The sequence below is a fragment of the Mus caroli genome, unplaced genomic scaffold (assembly GCF_978045245.1).
Source record: "Mus caroli unplaced genomic scaffold, Mus_caroli_1 scaffold_9, whole genome shotgun sequence".
NCBI lineage: Eukaryota > Metazoa > Chordata > Mammalia > Rodentia > Muridae > Mus > Mus caroli.
This window is the reverse complement of record NW_028227264.1, coordinates 8,347,457-8,356,773: the sequence shown is the minus strand read 5'-3', so window position 1 is coordinate 8,356,773 and position 9,317 is coordinate 8,347,457. Positions and strand designations below refer to the sequence as shown.

The window sequence follows — 9,317 nt, the reverse complement described above, 5'->3', positions numbered from 1 at the left end:
GCGAGGATGCGCACGCTGCCCTGTGGCGGTCAGGCCGAGCGCAGAGAACCCGCGGGGCAGCCTCTCCCTTGGTGCTCCCAGCCGGGTCCGCCTTTCGCGCCTTTGCTTTTTGTTTGTTTTTGGAAGGACTCTCGGAGCCCCTGTGGCACTGTGGCGGACGCAGGCCCAGGAGCGCGACCCGTCCTCCTAGCTCGCACTCGCAGGAAATAGGTCAGCCCCCGTTGTCGGTGGTAACTGCCACCACCTCACGTGCCCGAGCCCTGTGACTCGGTGACCGCTCTGCTCTGTGACCCGTTTCCCCTTGTAAGGGCTCTGCTGCTCGTCAGCCCGCGGCGGGCGGCTTCGGTGGGGCGAGCTACGCGGCCTCCAGAGGGCGCGGCGCGGCTTCTGGGAAACGTCTTAGGGCCGGAGCTTTCCCGTGGCCATCCAGGGCTACACACACCGTGTGTAGGCGTCCCCGTTACTACCGCCAGGCCCAGGTGTGAGGCTGAGGGACGGTGATGTCACCGACGCCCACCCCGTCTGGAGCCCCCTGCCAACTCCCATCTCAAAGCCACGGTGAAGGAGTCTTGGCCCTGGCTGGCGGAGGGGCGGAGGTGAGAAAACCCCCTTGGGTGGCCGTTCTGGTGACTTCATTTTTACTCCCCAGCGGTTGGAAACGGTGGCTCACGAGAGTCACTGTCCTTCACCTTAAAAACCAGAACATTCAAACAACTACACAAAACCCTGGGGAACTTAAGACTGAGCACACTGTAAAGGTCAGGGGTTTGGTTTGGTTTAATGAAGACATTCAGATTTTGAAATATTTAATGCTTATATGTGGGGTGCTTAGGACGCTGTACTAATTTTTTTTTCGCCTGCTTTGGCTGTAGGAGGTAGGCGCTTTTCGGTCAGCCCAGAGCGTGAGAACCAAAGGGGCCAGGTAAGAAAAGTGAAGCAGACAGATAAAATGGTGGGAGAGTTGCTTATGCATGACAGGTGGTCGCGATTGAGTCACACATCCTTCCATTACATCCCCTTCCACAAAATAAGAGGACTGCAGCAGGGAATCCCAAAGGCTCTCTGCAGCTTTAACATTCCCATCATTGATTGATTGTACTTTTGTACTTTGGGGCTTTCTGCTCTTCTAAATCACCTAGTTGACACTAGGTCATCTCCCACCTCAAGCTGAGTAGGAGTCAGTGCAAACAGAAGCCTCTGCCCTTCCATAAGTGGCAACCAGAGACTACCAGGAATCAAAGGTCTTCAAAGATGTCCTCGGAAGTATATGTGGACTTTGGGCTAGACTTGTGGAACAAAGCTACCATTTATGTGGCTTAGCCACCCAGAAAGCAACAGGTACTTTGGCAATTTAAAATAAACAAATAAGCAGTAGCAGGTTTAACCTGTCTGCTCTCTTTAAGGAGAGGAGCACCCACCCTCACGTTCTTAAATTAGTTTTGCATCGGTTTAGGAAGAGTGTGTACCCTATTTTTTTTCTAGAGGTCAATTTCATGGTGGGATGCTATAAAAACTATGGGACAGGAAGGTTGGTAAAGTTTTTGCTGAGCAAGCAAGAGAACCTGAGTTCTCTTCCATCCCCAGCACCTATGTAAAAAGCCAGGTGTAGTGGTGGTTATGGGGGTTTAATCCCAGGGCTGGGGAAGCAGCCCCATCCAGTAAGAGGCCCTTTCTCACCGAGTAGGTTAGATGGTTCCAGAGGAATGGACCTAGGGTTGGTCCTTGGCTCCGTATACAAACACAAAACTCGCTAAAATAAGACCACAGTCATAAAGCCTTCAGGCAAGGCTGAACTATAAGAGATAGGAGTTTTCAGAGAAAATTGAATTGGCTAAACAAATCCTGACAAATTGTTTTTCCATTTATTCACTGTCAAGACTAATAGCACCTTTAATTTAAAAAGGTTTTCTTGCCCAGTTAGACCACCAGCCTGTATTTGGATAGCCTAAGGCTAAAGCAATGGAAAAGTCAAGACTAAAATTTAAGTCATGTGCTAATTAAGGAAAGCACCATTGGCTAGAGACAAGTGTGAGTGGGTAAAGGCAGATTTGCAGCTGTGAAGCCATGAGAGAATAGGCATTACTAACTGGGATAGTAATACTAACTGGGATTAGTATTAGATATTAATACCCAGTATCTAATATTCACCAGGTATAATTATGTTTCTAATACACATTCATTTGAAGTACAAAAAATATAATTGCAAATTAGAAGAAACCTCCCAAGGACAAACTTTATAGCCTCAAGTCAACCTTGTAGTTTTAAATAAGTAATCAAAGCAATTTGAATCCTGTGGAAAATAGAAGATCCAGGTTTTGTCTATATGAACCACACACCTCTTAAACCATATTCTAAAGAAGAACATGTATATATCAGTGATCCATGTTTTTAGTTAATAAGATTAAACTTATCTGTACAGTATCTAGCATACAGAATATGTATGCACTCAATAAATGAATGATTTTGCCCTGCCCCCACTCCCAAGCTCAGCCTGCAAAGTTCCATTTCAGGCGACTAGCGTTTGGTGGTACTCAAGTCTGGGGGTGAGGAAAGAAATAAACAGGTGGACTCAGGCGGAGATGATAGTTAATTCTTTCATCTGTCTAAAACTGTAGCTGTATAGCAACTGTGCTTGGTGAGGAGGTAGAAACATTTTCATGCAGAAACAAGTTAATATACATTAAACAGGAGAAAACAAATTTAACAGCCCCAAAATGAACTCAATTCCATCTTTATCCTTTCTGTACTCTGCTGGAGTAGTAGCAAAGAAAATGCCATAGTGTAACAAGTAGACTCGGAGGGAACTGTTGGCATCAGAAGAGCATACTATGTTGTTCTAGTTGTTCTATGTTGTTCTGCTGCACCTGGCAGTAGAGGAAATAGTAGCTCCATATCTTCTGTTTTGTTGTTGTTGTTGTTTTCTTATTAAAGCTTCTGAAATTTGGCTAGTTACATGAACACCATCTGATGTTTTTGAATTTTCAGAAACCCCATGTGTGCATGGCTGGGGCTGAGAGGGAATCAAGCACCACAACAAAGCTACATCTTTTTAGTGAGTCATGCAAAAGATGATAAAATAGAAGTTGGTACTTAATTCTAGGAATAGCATGGTTCTTAAACTGTTAGAGTATTGCTTTCCTCTAAAATGGATTTCTGTGCTGAACAGCTGACTTGTTAATTAGCCCTCAGTCCCTTGGGATATTCCCTTCAGTATGACAGACTCTAAGCCTGCTGTGACCCATGACTCCTAGTAGCCACATAAGTAGCCACATTAAGGATGAAATGTGTAGCCTCGCCTTCTCATTCATATAGAGAAATACTATAAACAACACATGGTTCCATTTCTTCTCTTCCTTGATGAAGGCATATATCTTTTTTTCTTTGAAAAATAAAACATGCTGAGACCTCTGCACTAAGATAAGTTCAGCTTCTCTCCATGCACCAACAGAGGGAAAGTCCTAGGCATTGCTTTGGGGCTCTGAAGCATGAGCAGGGCTAGGCGTTTCTGCAAGACCTTTCCAGCCTCAGCCTCCTGCTTTAGGAATCACAGGCACACTGAGCCAGGAAAGCTCTGTTTGGACCACAAAGCAGGTTCCTGTTGCCTACTGTCTGAGTCTAATCTCTGCTTTTGAGTTCTGATATGACATTGTTCCTTTTCTTTTCTGTTTTCATGAGAAAACAAGTTCTTCTCCAAAAGAGTCATGAACTCATCTAGATAAGTAATTAAATAGCTCAAATATTTAGAAGGTATCTTAGAGTTTTAGAACAGACACCATGACTAAGACAACTCTTATAAAGGACAACATTTAATTGGGACAGGCTTACAGATTCAGAAGTTTAATCCATTATCATCAAGGCAGGAGTATGGCAGCCTCTAAGCAGGCATGGTGTGGAGGAGCTAAGAGTTCTACATCTTGTTCTGAAGTCAGAATACTGGCATCCAGGAAGCTAGGAGGAGAGTCTCAAAGCCCACTTCCACAGTGACACACTTCCTCTAATAAGGCAACACCTACTTCAACAAGGCCACACCTCCATGGTGCTACTCCCTGGCCCAAACATACTCAAGTCATCACAGAAGCCCTGAGAAGAAGCCATACTGAGAAGGGAGGGATATACACACACATCAGCATGCACACACACTGGGATTCCAGCCCAGGCCCATGTACATGCTGGGAAAATACCATTGAACTAAACCTATCCCAAGAAGCCATTCAAGTTTTTAATATATTTAAAATCATTTCAAAGTTTATATAACCATATATAACCAAATTAGAACTTTGTCATGCTTGTGTATCAATTATTTGTATTTCACATTCAAGCAAGTAGAGAGATGGGATATTGAGATCCTGTGATTCTGTGCATTCTTTCCAGAAAGACCAAATCAGCTGGACCTTAGAGATGATTAGCTCCATCACTCTATAAAGGCACACAAGACATATCTATACAAGGCATGATGTAATCACTGACAGCCACAGAGCAACTGGCTTCTATGCCACTCTGACACAGAACCTTTTGCTGAAAGGTATGAACTACCAGATAACTGATGCCTCTGTTTTCAGTGTTTATGATATTTTCCTTCAGGAACTCTGTAGATTGCAACCTAAGTCGCTATAGAATCTACTTCTATAATTATTGTTTCATTTGATATGGAGGTGGTGAAAGATCGTGGTTCCTTCAGAATAACACTTAACCTTCTTAAGATGCCAATTTTCTTACTTTCAATGCTTAATTTTTAATATATTTATTCTTTGAGGATTTTTGTACAATGTATTTTGATCATATTCATTCCCTACTTGCCTGTCCAACTCCTCCCATATTCATCTTACCCACTTATATTCACCTAACAACTTGTTCATTCGTTCTTTCTTTCTTTTCTTTCTTTTTTTTTTTTTTTTTTTTGGTTTTCCAAGACAGGGTTTCTCTATGTAGCCCTGGCTGTCCTGGAACTCACTCTGTAGACCAGGCTGGTCTCAAACTCAGAAATCCTCCTGCCTCTGCCTCCCAAGTGCTGGGATTAAAGGCATACACCACCCCTGCCCTGTGTTTTCTTTTTTTTAACAACAAAAAATGTTTGGCTATATCTGTATGTATGGGAAGAAGAAAGGTGATACATAATTAAAGGAGACCTTGAGAATGGAAAGAGTAAATGTTTGATTCAGAACCCATCTACTGGCATATGGGATTTGTGGGCCAAGGACAAAAATTTCTGTGGAATAGGAGAGGCACTGGTGATGACAGTGGGGACAAATAGATCCTACACGAGGGAACAACAACAACCAAAAAAGACACTTTCTTCACAGTGGTGCTGATTGGTGGAATAGGAAGACAATTTTAACGTTTCTGGTAGTAACCTCTGAAAGTCATCTACTGGTCCAGAGAGATAGTACAGCTGTTAAGACCCCTTCCTGCACTTTAGGAAGACCTGAGTTCAGTTCTCAGTACCCACATTGGCAGCTCTTAACCCCCCAATTCTAGGAGATGTAAGATCTTCTGGCACTTCACTTATATGCACAACCCCAGGCCACCACACAGACACACACCTATACAATTAATTAAGAATAAGTATTTTGCCGGGTGTGATGACCCACGCCTTTAATCCCAGCACTCGGGAGGCAGAGGCAGGCGGATTTCTGAGTTCGAGGCCAGCCTGGTCTACAGAGTGAGTTCCAGGGCAGCCAGGGCTACACAGAAAAACCCTGTCTCGAAAAACCAAAAAAAAAAAAAAAAAAAAAGTATTTTGCTGTATTTGTGATTTAGAGGATAGTGACCTTGTTTGTGCCATCTTATACACAAATTCATTTAAATAACAAATCATGCTATAGTAGAGTTCTACCATAAATCTCATAACAAAGAAATTATTTCCTACCATAGGAAGTCCTTGAGAATATTTTTGAAAAAAACCATTTAAGATTTACTATTTTTCCATGTTTCCTATAAAAGCCAATGAGTATATGTTTATAGATAAAATACCCTGATTTCCTTTAATGAGTATTCATTAACTCTTCATTAATATTAATTAAATGCTAAACACCTACTGATGAGGCAAAAGGCTATGAATTTTACTGTAATTCAGAATCACTGGGGAGTGAAAATCCAGTGCAGTCAGGGTCAGCCACTGGAATACAAGCAGTTTGAGAATGTACTGTCACAAGGGTTGACACAGTTTTGTGTTGCCTGGAGATGCCACACATTGCTCTGACCTCTCCCAACCTGTTTGCCTCTGGCTGTGTGACCCATGTTCTTGGCACAGCTTCCTTTGGCATGGCTACTGCTGGCCTCCTGCACTGGTCTGAGCTGTCCTGTTCCACTTCATTAGTTGTGACCCTCTGTCCAACAGCCCTGTTCTTATGCAGTCTCTCATCCTTCCTGACTATTGTCACTGAAGAAGAGAGGCATGTTGAAGACTGCGTATGGTGGCTCATGCTTGTAATTCTAAAATTCCAAAGGCAGAAATGCTGTTGGGTCATTAAAGCTAGTCTGCAGTACAGAATGCAGTACAGTATGTCTCTAGCGCACCTCAAACTAATAAGTGAACATATTTGGAGAATTTAGAAAGTCAATTGGAACATAAAATTAAGTCCTCTAATGAAAAGATCTCACATACATATATACTAGTGTCCTCTTTGAATACAATTGTGTTTTAAAAATTTTGAACAAGAGTGCATGAAATATAATTCATACATTAGAAACCTCTTTGGGCCTCCATCGGCACCAGGCACATACCTTGTGCAAATACAAAAACTCAGACAAAATACACACAAAACAGTTAATGAAAAATTACTAGATATTATAATATCAAGTATAAGGGGAAAGAAATGAAAGAGAAAATATATCAAAGTTTATACCAACCTACATTTTTAAGGTTGGCATTGGACTTAGTGAACTTCAGTTAATAAGGTTTCATTTTCTCAGGATCCCATACTACTGGGCTAGAAGCAGCTTAGTGGTCACGTGTCTTGATGAATTCCCAACCAAGCTGCCCACAAATGGACTCAGCTCCTTATGTGCTATGAATATACATATTTGCCTTGTCTGTTTTGGCATAGATATTTTTCTTTGTATTTTTAATTTTTTTTTTTAATAGAGTAAATGTTGCAGTAAAACTCCAACCCAAATAAGCCCAGGCAAAGGAAATACAGCTCAATCGATGTGAATGCAAGCTGTGTGCCTAGATTGGGCAGATCTACCACTACACTACCTTCTTCCCCATCTAAGAGATCCCTTATAACTTGTGGTTTCTGCAGGCAATGTGCTTCTGCTCCACTTTCCTTCCACCTCCTCCTCTGTCGTTCTCTCTTCTTCCCTCTCCTCCTCTCTCAAACTTTCAGCTTCACCTTCCCTTCTCCTGCCTTTATTTTACAAATTAAGGTGGGGAGAAGGTTCACTAGAAGTCACCCAGTACTGGACTCCTTCCTTGTTCAAAATACCCTTCCAGGAGAGTGGAATTAGCATCAAAATACAATCAGCCCCAGGGCTACCTGCAACAGAAGTCCATTTTTAAAACATACAAGTATGTATGTGCTGCGTTTGTTTGCGTGCCTATTTGTTTGTGTGCCTGCTTGCTTTTATATGAGGCCAGATATCAACTCTGTGCATTCTTCAAGCACTGACCATTGTCCTCTCCTCTCCTTTCTGAGACAAAGTCTCTCATTGGCCTGGAACTTGCCATGTGGTCTAGGCTGGCTGGTCCCTGAGCCACAGGGATCTGCATATCTCTGCCTCCCTTGCACTGTGATTACAAAGCCCTAAACCTGGCTCTTTATTTATTTTTTAATTAATTTTTAAACCATGGAATCTGGAGATTAAATTCCAGTCTTCATTCTCCACTTACATTGTTTAGAAACCAAATCCAGGCATGGTGCTATTTTCTCATATATATATAAAAGTTGACTTTTGGTTTGTTTCCGTATCACAGTATTTTTTATAATAATGGATCATATAATGCATCAGATCAGTATTTATATATTCCAAATTTTCTATGTAATATTCATCATTTTGAAAAATCAGAAACAAAATTAAACCCCTATGTTGTAAGTAGTTGATTTGTACCCCAATTTTTTTAAATGTGGAACTATAATTTTCAGAGCTCACCTACCATTAAACATCTAAGTTTCAAGCAAGACATATGGTCTTGCAATTGCCATCACAATCAAGACAATGTTTCTGTCACCCTTAAAACGTTTCTTGCACCCCTTGTTTTTAGTCCTCTCCATCCTCAAGCTCTGGCAAGCACTAAACTCTTGTTACCGCTATCATTTTGCTTTTTCCTGTCAAGCTAATAGAGCTGTGCCAGAGTTCCTTTGAGTTACAGGGATCTTGCTCTATGAATTAGCGAGTCCTCCCTTCCTATTGCTAGGCAGTGCTTCACTGTATGGATGCGCTCTCACTTGTCTCATCGAACTTCTGAAACTTTTGATGGCTTTATCATTGGGAAGTTATGTGTAATTGCTCTTCTGAGGATCCATGTATAAGTTTTTATTAACTTACGGAAATTAAGCATTTGATATATCTGTATTATATGGTAAGTATATGTTCAACATTAGCAGAAGTAACTAAAGTGTCATTCGGCAGTGTAATATTTTGTTTTCTCATGGAAATATGAAAGTATCAGTAGTTTTCCACTGCCAGGATATTTTCATATTGTCAATATCATATATTGTCAGATATTTCCTCTTTTAATGGTAAACACTGTAATAGATAGGTATCTCGGTTTTATTTTAAGTTAAATTATTTTAGTAAGCAATGATGAGTTATTTCATTGATTATTTGATCTTCTTCCTTTTTTTTTTTTTTTGGTGGAGTCCCTTTGCTTGCCCATGTTTTGTGGGTCAGTTTTGAGAATTCATACATTCTGGATAAAGGTATTCATTATATGTTTTAAAATCTTACTTCTAGTCTATAATGTCTTTCATTCTCTTAATAATGACTTTTGAGAAGCAAGAGTCTTTAGTTTTGATGAAGTTAGATTTAATCTATAGGTTTTTTTTTTAAATAATTACTTAGAATGTTTACTTAAGAAACAAAATTGCATAGCACACATTGCAATTGGTTGATGTGTCTCTCAAGTTTCTACAACCCCCTAGATTCCACTTCTGTCTTCCTTCAAGAATCTTGTTTATTAGTTCCCTCTCCCTACTGTTGGGCATTTCATCTAAGGTCCCTCCCTTTGAGTCCTGGGAGTCTATCACCTCCCAGATCTCTGGTGCGTTTTGGAGGGTCCCCCCAACCTATTTTCCTGAAGTTGCCTGTTTCCATTCTTTCTGCTGGCCCTCAGGGCTTCAGTCCTTTTCCCTCACCCAGTAGCACATCAGGTTCCC

The 9,317-nt window shown here is 41.3% G+C and overlaps 1 long non-coding RNA gene across 2 annotated transcripts; it reads left to right on the top strand.

Moving 5' to 3' along the window:
* Window positions 1-14: 14 nt before the first annotated feature.
* On the top strand, window positions 15-8,865 carry LOC147002562 (uncharacterized). Of its 2 annotated transcripts, XR_015048371.1 has the most exons (4): window positions 15-596; window positions 873-922; window positions 4,372-4,522; window positions 8,802-8,865. It is a non-coding gene; the product is annotated as an uncharacterized LOC147002562 (long non-coding RNA). The 2 variants fall into 2 exon arrangements; XR_015048370.1 differs by having other exon boundaries at window positions 15-922.
* The last annotated feature ends 452 nt before the right edge of the window (window positions 8,866-9,317 follow it).